The following is an 18,216-nucleotide window of genomic DNA, read 5'->3' as shown; positions in this document are numbered from 1 at the left end:
CAAAGTAAAGGTCAACAAAGTAAGTTGACCCTGCGTCCTGAGCTGTTACCTGGACCATATGGGTTTTTTTAAGTGCAATATGTGTTAATCCATGTGTTAATCATACACATTATAGACTATTATAGACTGTCCTGTAAAAAACGAGCCCATCGGTCATTTGTGCAGGAGCTTATTATGAAACATAGTTATGTTTAGTTGTTAGGCGTCATCTAGTGGCTGTAGTAACTATGACAGGAGCAAAGGGAAAAGTGCGGTGACGTAGTATAAACAGAGACAAAGTCCACAGGAGGAGGTTACGGTGGACGGATGCGTCACTAAAACACAGGAGTATGACACAGGAGATTAGTGTTTGACTCCCATATGAAACCAGCAGTTTATGTTGTTTCTTTTATCCATGAGCGTTCAACAAAGTTTAACATGATGTTATTATTGTAACCATGACAACAAATATCATGTAATGATGAGGTATTACTTATTCTATCCCAAATCGCAATCTTCCTAAACATAACTAACCTTGGTCGAGATCGGTACGCCGCTCTCATTCTGCCAAAGGGGGCGCTATTTCAGGAGACGCTCCTATGGGTCGTATCAGAGGGTCGAAAAAAAGGACCTGTATGGTTGTTCAGGTTGGAGGACTGGTTGGACTATCACAGTGATAGAATGAAAATAGGTGAAAATAGAAAAACAGGAGCAGCAGTCTGTGTCCTGCACATTTGGACACTTTTCAAACTTTTACTTTTTACTAGAGTAAGGTTTTGGTTTTTTTAGCCTTTTACTTTGCTACATTTGCTATAAAGCAATTTATACCTTCGTCTGTCTTGTCTATTTACTATGTGTTGCCTGCATTGACTGAAAACAGCTGTCTTGTGTGTGTGTGTGATTTATAACTGAGATCCAGTCCTGCACAGACACTGTGCCACTGGTGCTCGTGTTGCTCAGCAGCCTGACAGAACCACTCTCACTTCCACTGAAGGTGTATTTAGTCTGTCAAGAACTATGGAGGCTACACCACAGTCAGCTGAATTGATTATGACTTTACTGTTACTTGCGTTTGTTTGTTTCTCAAATGGTCATTTTGTCTTTTCTTTGTTATGAGAGTAATTGTAGGTGACTTTTACTGGAGTAAAGACTCTAGTCCTCTTCCCACCTCCTGCCGTCGGACCAGTGACACAGATCTGGGAGGTGCAGCTGTCGTTTCTGGCTCAGAGGGAAGTTTAGAAAAGAAATCAAATATCCGCTTTTATGACATTGCCTTGAACTGTCCACTAACCCTGTTTAACCCCAGTTGCAGGTGTCAACATGTGCACACATGTGCATCAAAAACATGCAGTAGGTGACATCTACATGAGGGGACAGGGTTATCGTTTTTGACACTCACATCACCAGGCTATGAAAGCTTATATTGTTTAAGTTAAAAATGAAAGTCCGGCAAATTCAAGCATCAGTTCTTAAATTAGAAAAACAAACATTTGGTGCAGTAAAGGGAAGCTGTTGATAGGGGGGGCTGTTGCACCCCTGCACTCCTACTTCCCATGTCTATGATTAAATCTCTTCTTTCTGCAAATACATCTCTATATATGTGTATTTCAATAAAGGTTGAAATGAAGGAATACCAAACTGTGTCTTCATCCAGGAAGTAAAGAGAACGCTGGGTCACAAAGAGGGGAAGACAGAGCCTGAGGCATGCTAAGTATGATGTTTTTCCCTGACTGTTTAGATAAAACTTTATTTCAGGGTACCTTCTGATATATATTCATGCTGTTTCTCTTGAGAAAGACGAAGAAGACGACAAAACAAGAAAAACAAACCAAAAGTCAACGACAGGAAGTTTATTCTCAAATTTTGTTTTTATTGTGAAGTCATACAGAGGCTGAAGTCCTGCTGCACGTCACTGATTGGATGATCTGGTTTCTGTTGTGGTAAAGATGTGGTGGCAAAGTTGTCTCATATTTATTTTATAGTGATGATTGGGTGAAAAGGTTGGTGCATTTTTGGAGGTCCAAGCTTTAGGTTGAAGGTTTTCTGGAAGTGTTCTGCTGACATGTGCTAGTGAAGTAAAGAGCCATCAGCACTCTGAATAAGCACCTCATTAGCAGCACCAGCGCTGTGTTACCTGATCTGATCATAGATCACACCTGTTTTGACTTTGGTGGAGGGCCTGTCGTCTGAAATGAGCTGCTCATACTCTAATTTCTCTAATCCTGCCTCACACAGACACACACATGCAAACATGCGTGAGTCCATGATACGTGTTGGTTTGTTGAAGTCTCCTGCTCCATTTGGGCCGAGCAATTTAGCTGAATTACTCCGGCAAATTGCCAGCTGTACAAATGAAGAGCAGGATGTATGGAAATGAAAGCACTTCAACACACTGACCACTTCACAGAGTAGGAGGGGGAGGGGGGAGGGGGGGGTGAACACACAGACACAGTTTGCAAGTTTGCAGCAGAGTGGAGGACGTGTTGACTCTGGTCAGCAAGCTTTCAATGTCGGAGGTTGTTATGGATGAGGTTAGATCTGATTTGTTTATGCGAGTGAATGTGTTTCCACTACATGAATACAACTTGTAAATACAAATGTAGATTCTACAAACATCCACGATTATAAAGATGTGGATATATTTGTGAAATGGTGTTTGGGGAAGTCGTTCAGCATCATCCCGTGGACCAGAACGTGGCAGCACCTTTCATGTACCTGACTGCATCTGGTGAAAGGATTTAATGATCTGAGGACACACAACCAGAACGCAGTCAACACACACACAAACTTAGTTGGTCAGAAATGTCTTGTGAAGCTGGTCTGTACAGTTTTATAACAGATTGTGAAATCAGACTTGTTGTGGAAAGTTTTTTTCTTTTCAGAAACAGAGAATTGGTTCCAGGAGGCCAAATGAAAGAAGAACTGGGGATGATATAACAGTGTGCAGTCTGATCTTCAGCACACCTCCAACACAGTCTCAGATCTGAAACACTGCTTCGCTTTACATAAGCACCCAGGTCCAGTTTAAAGAAGAAACCATGTAACCTATGTACTTCAGTGTCCTTCCGCCCGCTCTCTGATTGTGCAGTTTAAGAGACGGGAGACATTATGTGTACATCAGCAACTTAACTTAACACAACTGATTGTTGTGGCAACTGAAAGAAGGCTGACTATGACACAAAAGTGTGGATGGATGATACAGTTCAAAGTGTCGTTTTCCTGTCTGTGACTTGTATGTTTTTTCCCCAGTTAGAATCATACAGCAGCTAAAGTCTGAAACCTGACCATCTACGACCAGAAGTGTAACGACACCAAACCAGAATCTTTGATCTGAAATCTGTGTCGTTTGCATCTTGCAGAAAGATCAACATGACAACAGGCCAAACATACTGTTACCGCCTGTGTTGTTTCACCTGTGTAGTCGCTTCAGGGATCACATGCAGGTGGCCGAGCCAGGCTCACTAAATGTAACGTGCAAACATTAACCTCCCTGTCGAAAGGAGTTTTGGGTCAGTAACAGCTCTGCACAGATTTCTGCTCCATCAGCAGGTTCTGTCGTAGCGGCCGCTAAGAGGTCTCCTCCACCCCCCCCACCCCCCACCCCCTGTTCTGTGACTTCTTCCAGCTCAAGGACGAAGGAAGTGGCTCCCAGTGCAGCTGTATGGAATTTCAAACACAGCAAATCTCCATTCCAGCTATACTGCCGTGTGTTAGTAGTATGGCTGTTTCTATACAATGTATTGGTAGTATGACTGTTTCTATACTGCCTGGTCTTGCTTGTCGGTGTATTACTAAACTCCAGTCGGAGTCAGGCTAGCTGTTTCCACCTGCTTCCAGTTTTAATGCTAAGCTAGGCTAACCACATTGTGACTCCAGCTCAGCAAATATACAAAGATGTGCGTTTCCCAAATGTTGAACTATTAATTTCATTTACAGTGTCACAGTGTCTCACTATGAGGGTATTTACCTTTTGATCTGTTACACCACATTGATAGCCTCATTCTCATCCCTCTGCCCTGTAGCTTCTCTCATCATGAGCTGTGTATTCACTGCAGTGCTACAGGAGGAAGGTTCACTGGGCTTAAATTAAATTAATAGGAACCTCATGATGGAAGGTTTTACAGGACTATTTCCAGATACTGAAGCAGGGAAGCTCCAAATAGTTAAATGTACATAATTGATAAAAAATTGGTAATTTTTTGAATAATTTTCAGCCCCCATATTATACAATGACTCTGTATTTCAGCCTGAATTGAAGTCTTTTGCAGCCTTCAGATGATATGATAAAACTTTACACTGAATAACAAATTCATTAGACAGATGTAAATCATAATGCCACAGCACTGAATAACAAAGTGACCTTAACAGTGCAGTATTTTCCCCTAGGGGTAGTTATATAGGGCATATGATAACACTGACTTACATTTCACTGTGAACTTAAGACAGTCTGATGGGTCACAACACTTCAGAGCTGAATCTGAAAGTGTGGGGTCGGGGTCAGGGTCAGCGTCAGGGTCGGGGTCAGGCAGGTAGCTGTGATGGTTCAGGTCAGGACCAGAAGCTGGTGGAAGCCTTGATTAATCAGGGTCCTCTCAGCTTCAGAGGAACAAACATGTCAGTGTGTGAGAGAGAGAGTGGGGGAGGGGGTTGCCATTGGACAGTCCCTGTAGTCCCCTGAGCATATCCATGGAGCCGGACTCCAGGAAGCCAACATCCCCGTCTGTCTGGGCTTCAGTGGGACGGTGGACCACCCAGCTGGATCCCACTGAGCTGATTGGCCCAGAACATATCACAGAGACCAATTGGCTGAATCATGGGAAAATAATACATGGGAAAAATCTTATATTTAGTTGTTTGATTTGGTGTTAGCGTAGATGGAGCAGGACTTCTGTTTCTGTCCAGGAACATGTAGACCACAGCTACGTTACCTTAACCCATCACAGGTCAGTGATGTCTTGAACTCATGTATGTAACCTGTGTAAGGCATGTATTCCTTACATGCTGCAGTGGGCACTTTGGTAGAGGTTTATTTGTTCACAGTGTTGTCCAGTCCTCAGGCCTGAACACACTGTCTATGTGGTGTGTCACATCAGTAACCCTCCACTCACATGTACACGTTGTGGTTTTATCTTCATCCAATGGAGGCAAACGAATCAGAGAGGGTTGACAGCAAAATATGTGGAAATACTTGTATCTTAGTGGCTGACAGGTCTATTGGACAGGCTACAATGCTAAACACTAGTTCACACAGCCATGTAGGATCAAGAGGGTAAACAAGACCAACAGAAGGAGTGACTCTTTAACCATGTTGCTGAGTTTATTGGCTGAGGATGTTCACCAATGCCGAGGTCCCTGGGGGCTCTTAAATGCCTGAACTCACCAGTGGATATTAACATTATCTACATGAACAACATCCTCCAGCTGGCAATATTCGAGTGTCGCATGAAATCGCCTCGAGGGAAATGGCGAAATTGCCTAGAGCTAGCGGGGCTTCAATCCAGGGTGAGAGAGAATAAATGAGCAGGAGGACGGAGCTGGACCTGCTGTGCCTAGGACTGATAACAGAGGCAAACTCTGACCTAAGGACAGATCACAGCTGATATGAAGCCATGCCTGACTCCAGCCAAGAGGCTGATACAACATTGAAAGGATGTCTTAATAAAAGGACATCACTGACCTGAACAACATTTTTTCATCAAGAGGATCACATGTGCTGCATCTAAACATTCGAGGCTTGCCTGCTGCTCAAAGTGAGCCAGCTATTTAATCATCTTCAGAAACAGAATATTTCAGTGAACGACTCAAAAGTTAAAGTACAAAACTACAAAGTTATAAGACAGACATCTAAATGTTGGAGGGGTTTATGTGTTTGTGAGGACAGACATTGATTTTCATTTTTGAGTGGACATTTACCACAAAGTATTAGAGTCTGTATGGTTGGATATATTTTCTCTTAAGAGCAAACTAATATCAGTCTGGGTTTGTTACAGACCCCCAGACCACAATATTTCTTATGACCAGCTTGAGGACATCTGCACAAACACTATCACATACTTTAATAAGGACATTTCTTTATATAAAACATAGGATAAATTCTGCAGAGTATATCTTCATCAGCTGATACATGACCCAACACATTTCCTGTACCACTGAAACTATTAACTATAACCATAAGCTTTCAGTCTTAAAACAATATGTCTATAGATTTTAAACTGGGTGGTTCCAATAAAAATATTCAGAATTTAATATTTTAATATAATATAATCAAATCTGAAACATGGATAAACGATGACACACTAAAGGTCAAAGTTATGAAATGCCAGTTATACAGATTTTAAGCAGCAAACTCTCAAAAGTTTAAGAGAGAAATGACAAAAAATCATTTGTTTTCACCAAAGTTTCTTACGCTGTTGTTTTTAGATGCTTAGTGAGGTGAATCCTATTAAAAACTAAGATGTAGATCAATTATTAACTAGCTTTTCTATAGGCAGAAGTGATCACCCCTTCTATTGCTCAAATAATAACATGTCTGGGCAATCAGGTAAAGTTTCAGATGAACTAAAAATGTCAGGAGTAATTACATTACATAATAAGGAAGCAAATGTAATCCAAGCAACCACAGACCAGTGTCCATTCTAAGGGCCCTTTCAAATATAATTGAATTATACAGGAACAGATAATTGAATATATTTCAGACAGTAACTTTTTATATGAGCTCTTCTGAAACATCCTCACTGTATCTACAGACCTAACTCATCATCTTATTAATGAAGTTACGAGCCGTGGGTTTCAGTGGGTTGACCCTTAAATGGGTCCATTCATACCTATCAAATGGTACTCAAAGGGTTGACGTAAATGGAACCCTTTCAGAGTCATAGATCATGGGATGTGGGGTGCCACAGGGTAGTATAATGGATCCTTAATTTTTTTCGATTATATATAATAGTTAATAGTATAGCAAAGGCGTGGTCACCCCTGAGCTTAGATGTGGATTGATTGTTGAATGTAGACAGAGAAGAGAAGGGATCTAGGATAGAACCCTGTGGGACTCCACAGCTGAGACTGGCTGGGGGAGAGGAAAAGCTGCCTATATTGACAGAGAAACTTCAATTGTTGAGGTAGGATGTGACCAGTTTATTCATACAACACTTTTTACAGACATAGGTTACAACATGCTTTACAGAGCCACATAAAGAGTTCACAATATAAAAGTACACAACAAATAAATAAAACTCAGGCTTTAAGTAGCTGTTGTTCTAAGTCATTTTGATTATGCTGCCATCTCTTGGTACACACATCACAATACCTCAAAACAAATTACAAAAGGCCCAAAATAAATTAATAATGGTTATATTATAGGTACATCCATTAACACATTCTGATCCTGCACATTTTAAAAAGCTTAACTGGTTGATGGTGGAAAAAAACCCATTTACGTTAAGATGCTCATGGCTGCTTTACCAAATAGCTCAACAAATTTCAAAGCTTTTTGGTCCATTAGCTTGATGGACAGAAACACATTTCTCTACAATGCAAGAGGGAAGAAAAATAATCAGCCTACACAGGAGCTTGTTTAAAGAGGCCTTAAAGAAATGGTTACACAGTACCATGTAGAATTTATCATTTTGATGACATGAGAGTGTTGACATGGTTCCCCCTCCACCTGCTGTTTGTTATTTATGTTGATTGTATTGGATTGTCTTGTCATGTTGTTGTTTTGTACTTTATTATGTGGTGTGTTAATTGTTATTCTCAAGGACCAAAATGTAAATAAGCCTTTGGTCTTTATTGTCTCTGTGATTTTTATGCCTCTGCGCAAATGACAGTCAGAACCGGAGGTATATTGTTTTCAATTTGTCCATTCATCCCATTCTCATGGACACGATATCGCGGAAACGCTTTGACAACACTTTTTCAGATTTGACAACAATATTCACTTGGACTCAAGGATGAACTGATTAGGTTTGGGGGGTCAAAGGTCAAGGTCACAGTGACCTCACAAAATATGGTTTTGGCCTTGTGAATGGAATATCTCCGTAACGCCTTCAGGGAATTTCTTCAAATTTGGTAAAAAACATTCATCTGGAATCAAGGCCAAACTGATTAGAATTTGGTGGCTAAAGGTCACAGTGACCTTTAGACAGGTTTAGGATCGATCCAACTTAAGGAACTTAACACAGAAGAGGCAAATACACTAGTTTATTTATCCCCAAAGTATCATGTGAAGCAGATTACACATCATCTCTTTATGCCACCTTCAGTACATGTTCACAATCCAGAGGACTGCTCATGTTAATGCACATCCCTACAAAGACTGTCAGATCTGTAGAGCCTTGGTGAGTCTAAATACTGTTTACAAGGCTTCTGATTGATAATCATTCATTTAGGTTGAAGTATGGTGGTGAAATGTAAACAAACACAGTTGCACGTCATGCACAACTGGCACAAACACACACACACACACACACACACACACACACACACACACACACATACACACACCTCCATGAGTGTGACCCTCAGAAACATTGATACTGATGCTCTGTTTCTCTCCACCAGTTGTAGGATGTGGGGTCTTCTCTGTGAAGCAGCAGGGTGATACATGTCTGATCTACAGTCTCTGATTTGAGCTAGGTGCTGTGATGGCTGCAGCGTAACTTTATTGATCTCCCAGCACGGCAACAAAATGGATCTACCTCCACAGGTAAATTATCTTTTTGTGTTTCTCACAGATTAACAGCAAGATCATCAGGAGTAGCACAGCTGTCCTCACAATGACTCCTCTTTCTTTTTTTTTTTTTCTTTTTTGGGCTTTTTGTGCCTTTAATGGACAGGACAGTAGAGAGACAGGAAATGGGGAGGCAGAGAGAGGGGGAATGACACGCAGGAAAGGGCCGTCCGATGCGGGAGTCAAAACACCAGTCGCCAGCTGCAGCGAGGACTGTAGCCTCTATATATGGGGCGCCTGCGTAACCCACTGCGCTACGCGACGCCCCTACGACTCCTCTTTCTATTAAAACTCAAACCATGACTCAAACAGTTTTCTCTGCAAATGGTAAAACACAGTATGATGCTCCTTCAGTCACATTTGTGTGGTCTATACTCATATCATCAGTAAAAAATAAAAATAAAACTTGTTAGTGAAAACATTTCAGAAAAACTTCACACAGATGGAGTCATTTTTTTTGTCCTTTTTAAATCTCCGGAGCAGAACCCTGCGGGGGTCCACTTTGCAAACTGGTGCCTGATGTCACCAACACCGCAGAAATGAATTGGTCACGCTCATTTGTGTTTGTGCCCTGTTTCAGAAACATACAGCTCTAAAGGTCAAAGGACTCGTGATCCTATTTTTGGAGGCAGATTGTCTTCAGCGTGATGTTTGAAGACCAAAAGAAGAGACCGTGACATAAAGCATGGTTGTGAATCAATGTAAAAAGTCTTTTAAGGTCACAGTCTTAACAAGCTTCACCAATGCTGGGCATGAGAGTGGCTGCTGAGACATAACATGTTAGTTTCACAAGTCTTTGAGTCTGATTATATATCTCTATGGCACTTTAACTTATCTGTGTGACGCATATCATCTGTCATAAGAAAGCTCAATAGTCTGCATTCATACAGCAGACAGACAGACAGCATGCCGCGGTGTCAGAGGACTTCATTCAGCACGACGCTGTTACACAATTCAGTGATATGTGAGCTGTTACTGTGATCATTCACAGATCTGCATCAGTGAATCTGTGAATGATCTCAGTTGTATCTTTACTGTTCATAATCACATTATCATTTTAAATACAATACATTACATAACCTCTATAACTGCAGTTTAACCACTGGTATTTAGCCTGTGCTCTCTGTGCTGGTTTTTACGGTGGCCCAGTCTGGTCAACACAAATGCAAAAGCCACAACACCAATGCAAAAGCCACAACCAAAATACAAAGCAGCAACATGAATGCAAAAGCTACACAACACCAATGGAAAGGCAACAACACAAATGCAAAAGCCACAACACTAATGCAAAGCCACAACACTAATGCAAAGCCACAACACTAATGGAAAAGCAACAACACAAATGCAAAAGCTACAACACGAATGGAAATGTAAATTGCTTTGATTAAAAATTAATGCAAGTAAAATCAGTAAAGAGTGCAATATTTCTTTTAGTGGAGTTGACGCTCAATTTTTACATTATATTTTTTTACTATTACATTCAGGGATCACTCCTGCATGACATGAGCAAATATGTGTGAGGGATCAAAACAGTGGACGTATAATGTGATTAGTGATCAACTCTTCCAGGCCACAGTTAACTGATGTGAACTCTGCCTGCTGTGTGGCCATGCTCTGCACTCATCGGAAATGAGCAGGAGGTGGTGGCCCGGCCCAGCTCAGTGGTTATCAGGACCAGGAGCTTCTTTGGCTCTGCCAGTGTCCAACTGCTCTTTCTTTACAAACTAAAACATCTGTTATTCACATGCAGCAATATAAAGATGCATTATAAAGACATTTAACAAACACATGGACTCATTTATTGAACCTGCAGTAACCTGCAAAACAGGTTCTTATCTTCACATCCAGCTGTGACAGATCAACATGAGGATTCATGTGGAGTGGTGTTTGGGTCCAACTCTCTTTCAGCTCTGTTTTTGGTCTCCACCAGCTCCTGAGGGACACACCTGGATCTTTAGCTGCTAAATGCTCCACTATGTTCACCAGCTGCTCTCTGACTGTGTGTGTCTGCTGTTTGCTGATGTGAAGCAGAGGGGAGCTGCAGCTTCAGCTGATGATTCATTACGACTATGGCACACCCAAAAATGTGTGACCACTTTTGTGTTAATATTCAATTTCATTTCATTTTTCAAGTGTTCATTTCTAGCTGCTTCAAGGACAAGTCATCAGACTGAGAAATTTGTAATAATCACTATATGTAACTTTGAATGTGGACTGTACAGAAGGTTAGTCAAGCAGAGCAGCACCTCAGGTGGAACTGTTGGCATGGGAGCAGGTTGCCCCAAGGGGGAAGTTCCGCCCACACCCTAGATGCAATCTGGAAAGTTAACTGAGTTCTCTGTGTTTTCATTGCTGCTGAGCTACTGAACCTGTATCTTGCAGGAATTTCATTTTTGTTCCTGTGTAACTGTTTCTGGGACTACCACAGTCACCTTCCACTGTTGTGACATTTCTACATTGTCTATCTTAGCTTATAGCCACTTGTCCATGAGGTGGGGTTTTATACTTGGTTTTAGCCAAGACAGATGTACAGAAACACATGTAAACATGAATGTGTGTGTGTGTGTGTGTGTGTGTGTGTGTGTGTGTGTGTGTGTGTGTGTGTGTGTCTGTGTGTGCGCGTGCGTGCGTGCGTGCGTGCGTGTGTGATCAGCACATGTGGACAACATGTTGCAGCTATCATCACGGAGTTCATGCTAACATGCTGTGTGTGTTTAGTGTGGGTGTTAATGCTGATGGGACAGGAAGAAAGCTCATTAAGTTTTGTGGCCCCTGGACGTCCGCTGGGATGTTGTGGCATCAGCAGAAAGGACAGGGAGGATGTGATGCAGCAGACATACACACTTGTTATTCTTCAATTAAAGCGTAAAGCAAACTGAAGGAGTGTGTTGGTGTCGTCCTCGTCCTTCCAGATTAGGTTACATCACAGCAGAGAAGGACTCCCTCACATCTCCACCCCTGCTGCTCTCTCCTCTCTGTCCTCCCAGCCTGCAGCAGGAAGATGGGGTGATGGGTTTTCCAGCCTCAGCTGGAGCACATGTTATCACTGTGACTCCCTGAAACCTCCATCCAGACTAAATATTTTGGCAGAAAGCAAATGAGAGGTCCTGCGGGCCCCAGCCCGACCCTCAGGGCTACAGGCCAGGAAGCTCTCCTGAGGGTGCTAACACAGTGCACCAGTGACCTTTAGGTTGTGGAGTTTGGGTGAGGGGGCATGTGGATTAAGACAGCTGGTCTAGACTCTTTCATGGGAATCAGTGATATCAGCCTAGAGCTACTTGTTGTACAGTAACTTATCACACGTACAGTATATCAGATGTGTTCCACAGACTAAGGATACAGTCGACTGGACTGATGCCTCAGTATCACACACAGACGCAACAAAGTGAAGAGCAGGCTCTCTGAGATAAATGTCCTGCAGGAGGATCTCGATAAAGAGCTGAGACCCACAGCGAGGGAAGGAAAACATGTTCCCTTATACATGTCAAGGAGTGGCAGCAGCTTAGCAACACACACAGACCCAGTCTACAGGATCCGGACTGCACTCAGAGCCAGGCTTCAGTCTGAGCCAGTCTGTACCTTCAGTCTGTACCTTCAGTCTGTACCTTCAGTCTGTACCTTCACTCATTAACCACAGGGACAGCTCACAGAGTCACATGCTGCTGTTCAGCTTCATTACTCCTCAGGACACAAGGCACATGCAGGAGAACTGTGTGTGTGTGTGTGTGTGTGTGTGTGTGTGTGTGTGTGTGTGTGTGTGTCAGATCATAGTGTATGTAAGATTTCTTCAGAGGTCACAGGTTGTACCTGATTAAACTCCGGGTGGAAAATCACAGATAACAGGTAGAGGAGTTTTAGTCAATGTTTTCTTTCTTTAAGTGAAAACTCGGACACTGTTCATTTACATGAGAACAAGGTGTGTAAGAGCTGTTCACTATACAGAGGGGAAGTTAAATAAGAACCTTGTTCCAGAAGAAAAATCCTGTTGGTTTCTCTTGTTAAATTACCAACACAAAAAATGTCTGTGTTGGAAAATATCTACGACACAAATAGATAAGTAAACTCCAATTCCCAGGGTGCAGTTTGGTTGGAATTATCATATCACTGGGCTTGATGTTTTGTGACAGGGTAAAGAAAAATTTTTATTTTTTACTTTTTAGAAAACTGATAATACAAGAAGCTATAGCTCCAGTGACTTTAGATCTTGACAGGCTCCTTCTCCATGGCAACAGCAGCTCAGACTCATGGGTATTGTAGTATTGAGCTAGCCAAAAGAACCCGTTAGTTAGAAAATCATTCATATAAGTGTTTCCTGATCTGGATCCTCCTGTGCTCAAGATTTGGTTAAAACTAGACAACCAGAATGCGTTTTTTTAGATACAGTGAGAGAGAGAGACAGGGAAGTTGGAGAGAGCAAGAGAGAGAGAGGAGGGGGGGGGGGGGGGGGGGGTGACATGCAGCAAAGGACCACAGGCCGCTGCATTTAGGACGAAGCCAACCAATGGCACATGCTCTGCCAGGCGAGCCACCAAGGCGCCCCAACTGATTCCAATTTCATGTGACCACTGATGTCACCTGGACCACAGAGCAGCTTTCACGGGTGTTATAGAGGAACTTCAGAAGAACAGGAATGTTCTAATATTCTAATAAAGTGAAAACAGTCTGACATCAGGAGGCCACTTGTTTTTCTTCGTTGTGAGGTTTAGCTGCAGTTTCAGTCGTAGCTACAGACTCATGTTTATCTTCCTGAGCACTTGTCACTGTCGTCAGAGCACGTGGTTGTGGCACTGCAGGTACAGTGGTGTTACTGTTACTTCAGCAAATCATGTTCTTTATGTTTTGGGGAAAACAAAAATGTTTTCAGTCCAAATAGTTAATTCTATGATCTGGAAACCTCTTATTTCACCACATGATGTTGTCTACATGTTAAATTAAACAGATAAGCCTTCATCACTCTGAACCAGTGAACATGGAGTATACAACAGCATCATCATCATCATCATCATCATCATCATCATCATCATCATCATCATCATCATCATCAAATAGTTGGACCATGTGGTGTCAGAGATGATTTCATTCAGTGCTGTTCTGTCTTATTGCACCACTGCTCTGACGAATATATGGAGAGAGTGGTTCACTCAACATATATGTGAAACATTTCTGTGCCTCACCCTTGACTCATCAAACATTAGCCAAGCTTTTCATGCCGGTGTGTTTTTCCACCTTTGCTTTAGGACTGGACTAATCCAAACGAGTCCTCTAAAGTGGACTAAAGAATGTGAGGAAGTCTAAATGCAGTTTCCTTTTCTTTCACGCTGCACATCTGGTCCTTTGTTCACCACTGCTCCAGTTTCTTCCAAAGAAAAAAAAAGAGGTTTAAAACTAGTGATTAAAACAAGCTAAGCTAAGTTCCATCCACTTGGCTGCATGTCACCAGGTGTGGCCTTCTCATAGTCACCTCACAGAGGTCGGACGTGCTCCACCGCACCGTGGACGCAGCAGTCATCAGACGACAGCGCCAGTTACTCTTCTAGGATGTGAGAGGACGAGTGTTCAGACCACGTCGTGTTCCAGTCCGTGGTGGCGCTGCTCGATGAACAACAACAAGAACCATGAACGTCTCAATACATTCGGACACATTTCAAATGCATCAGCAGCACAGACACAGTTATTTCAGTTTGGTTCTGTCAGTCGTCGACTGTTTGGTGGGAAACGTGGACTTGAGATATGTTGTCGAAAATTAGTTGTACTACACTCAACCTGTTTGAACTAGTGTGTATTTACTTTTTATTAGGAAAAGACTTTGTGTTATTTTTTTCAAATTCTGTGTAGAGATGATGTTGATGCACTGTGACATTTGTTTTTACTCAAACTGAATATGACCATGAAATACAAAGTTTTCTCATAGCACCCTGATGTGGGTCTCATGTTATTCATTATATTCATTCAAGTTATCATCACCATGATTTCTGGACTTGTTTAGATGTTCTCTCAACACACTGATACCAACAGACTTCACTCTGATCCCTGGCAGCGCTGCAGCTCCCGCCCCATGGCCCCATGGGTATCTTGATTAAAGTAACAGCAAAACAAGTCAGTGGTGGTTTGTAGAGAACTACAAGAACTGGATTGAACACCAGGATGTGGACCAGCAGGTCTGATCAGGTTCTACGGAGACTCTGCGGCAGAACAAACGATTGAACTTCTTGTTTTTATGAGTTTTAGTCATATAACAACATGTTTGACTTTTTGACTATTACACATTTGAAGCACACTAATGTTCACCATGTTAGTCAGGGCCTTTCTTTGTGTTTTGGATAAAGAGAAATACAATTAAATCTCTGTTGTGCGTTGTGTTGGTGGGAAACGCAGGTTTAGTGTGTTTCTTTTCTGGCGTTTTCTCTGAGTCAGAGTCAGGAGGCCAGTTTCTTGTTGAAGTGATCTAGAAACATCTTTGAAAGCTCAGGTAGCTGTGAACTCAATAAGCAGCCAAGCCGTCCCTCTGCTCACGCTGTGAATCTCATCTCATGCTAGAAGGAGTGGAGAAAAGACAACAGTGAGAGAGGAGGAGGCTGGAGAGCGCAAGAGCCGTGGAAACTATGTGGAGTGGCTTCAGTGGAGCGAGGAGCCGGCTCTGTGACGGGACGGCAGGGCCGAGCTGAGAGGGAACAAATCGGGCTCTGCTGGAGATGAGAGGAGGGAGGGGCGGAGGCTGGGACAACGCTTTGAACCAAGCAGCACGCCGCCATGTCCCAGCATGCATCAGGATGTTGCTACGGTGGCCGAGATCAGCGGTCATTCAAAACCTCAAAATGAAAGTTGAGATTTTACTGTAATCATTGATATCTGCACCTGCACTTTTCAGTCAATAGATGTCATAATAATAATAATAATAATAATGATAATTATATATCACTTCTGCTACATTCTAAATGAGGTGTTGAATATTGGCAGCCTCCTGCATAGTTTCATCTGACATTTATCCACAGAACAACACTTTAACACAGACACAGTCACTGTGGATGTTCAGCTAAGGTAACTAGTTCATCCTCTGTTAACTAGTTCTTCATATTCTTTGTACAAGATGAAACCTAAAGAGAAACTATCAAAAAAATATTTTTACACCTGGGTCTTATCATCATCATACTGGTTTGGTAACGTTTTACTCACCAACTATCTTGGATTAAATTGGATTAAATCTGTGACACCGTTTAAAGTTCCTCTTATCAAACATATGAATTATATATTTAGAAGATTTTTCTATCAAGAAAATCCCTTCTTCACCTTAGACGGCCTTGATGTAACTCTACACCTCTGCCTTATTCAGTAAACACAGATCTGTGAACATGCAAATTAGCCCTGCCTCTATCTCCACCTGCGTTCAAGTGACAGCGACCTCTAGTGGCTGTAGTAACTCTGAGGAGGAAATCAGCTGACACAGTGTGAAGAGCAACACAGTCCTCGTTGGGAGGAGGTCGGGGTGGATGGATCATGACAACAGTCAACATGACAACAGTCAACATGACAACAGTCAGCGTTGTTACTTTTAACCACAATTGTTCGATAACTTTCACCTTTACTATTGTAACTATGATAACGAACGTCCTCCAACCTTAACAAAAGGCTTATTTTAACCCAGACTACCATCTTTCTATTGTTTTTGCGCTTACTGTAACATGTGTTGGGATTTTTATGTACTGACGTATCTCCAGCTGCTGCCAGGAGACACTCCTATGAGACATGGTCAAGGACAAACCCACTCATTAATTTAAATATTAAAGGCACTTTTATCAGGAAGTAAATAGAGATTTACCCCAATTGGGAATTTACAGTCTGGGTGCATCTTGCATCCCTGATGTATTTCCTGCAGACACAGAGCACAGCAGCTCAGTGTAGTCTGGCCGCTAAATGTGTTCTAATACCGTAAATCAGTGAATTACAAAGTGAAAGACTGGACTGGACCAGTTTGATGGGAAAGGCAGACTTACTGAGAAGTCAGTGATGGTGCAATGAGCTGGAATTTAGTTTCCTTCATCCTGGAACAGCATTACGTCATTGTTATTCAATCTATCTATCTATCTATCTATCTATCTATCTATCTATCTATCTATCTATTTATTTATTTTGTGTTTCTTTCCCTGTAAAGTGGCCTTGGGTACCTTGAAAGGTGCTATAAAATGCAAATTATCTATTTATCTATTTATCTATCTATCTATCTATCTATCTATCTATATATCTATCTATCTATCTCAATAGTAGGTGTTGACAGTGTCAGCAGGGTAATAGTGTAATATACAGCTGGTGTACAGTAAGATCCTGGATCAGTGCTGGTCTACACACTGCAGTGACACCTATTGGCCACTAGAGGGCAGACATGTGGACTGTTTGAAATAACTGCTGAATAAATGAGGGACCAGTGTTCCCTCTGTTTTATCTCTGTGTTTGGTCTCCACCAGCTCCGGAGGAAACACCTGGATCTAAATGCTCCACAATGTTCACCTGCTGTCTACCTGAGCAGGTGGGGCGCTGAAGCAGAGTGAGAGAGCTCTGCAGAGCTGATATGAACTGGAGGGTTGGTGGTCATTACCTGTGGCTCCGTCACTACAATTATCACTTTTCACATTACACATATTTTATATTGTTCATATAAAATTATTGATAAGTGCAGGTTTAAACAACTAATTGGTTGTTAGAAAATAAAATGTTTCCATCTTGACAACTAGGATACTGAAGACTGTCTGAAAATGTGGAAGTGTTGGTGACAAAACGTTTTCAATAAAGGAATTTCCAAATGAAAAGCTGGGAGCTGAAGTTACATAACCTCTAAGGCTGCGTGCAGATGACAAGCCGAAAGCTGGTGCAGCTTTAAGATGATTTAGAGAAGTAAAAAAAATAATAACACAGCCTCATGTAATGTCTTATGGTATGGAGACCAATAGATAAATAATAAATATCACAGTGATGAACCGATATGTGTTTTCATTCATAAGTTTAGATGTATTTATTAATATTGTATTGAGAAACTAACAGCAAAAGTAATACTAAAGTGAGTAGAAATAAGTAAAAAAAAATTAACAATAAAAATATCAAGACCAGAGACAGTAAATACATCACAGTCTCTGACATGCATCCATGAGTAGGTACTGTACATTATTGTATTATAGATGTGTACATGAAGTAAAAGAATATGAGAATAAAGTTACACTGTACATGATACACAACTACTGCATGTGTCTGTATTTAGTCTATTTGCAGTAAATTATTGTCAGGAGGAAAATAAATAATCATGTTTTAGTTTTTTTTTTAGCTTGATGATGATTTTTGCAGCTTTAAACTTTATTTATTTCACCGCCTGTTGTTTTCACTGACAGTTGACAGAGAACAACACAGCAGAGCTCAGAACCAATCTGTTGGAAAGAGAGCAGCCAAACTCATGAGCTTCATTGAAACCACATGAAATGACACTGTATGTCATCAATGAAGAGCCCCCTCGCCCCACCACCTCC

The sequence above is a fragment of the Seriola lalandi genome, unplaced genomic scaffold, assembly GCF_002814215.2.
Source record: "Seriola lalandi dorsalis isolate HSWRI2012SDOR001 ecotype SW California unplaced genomic scaffold, Sedor1 jcf7180002054583, whole genome shotgun sequence".
NCBI classification, from domain to species: Eukaryota; Metazoa; Chordata; class Actinopteri; order Carangiformes; family Carangidae; genus Seriola; species Seriola lalandi.
Note: the sequence above shows the minus strand (reverse complement) of the source record.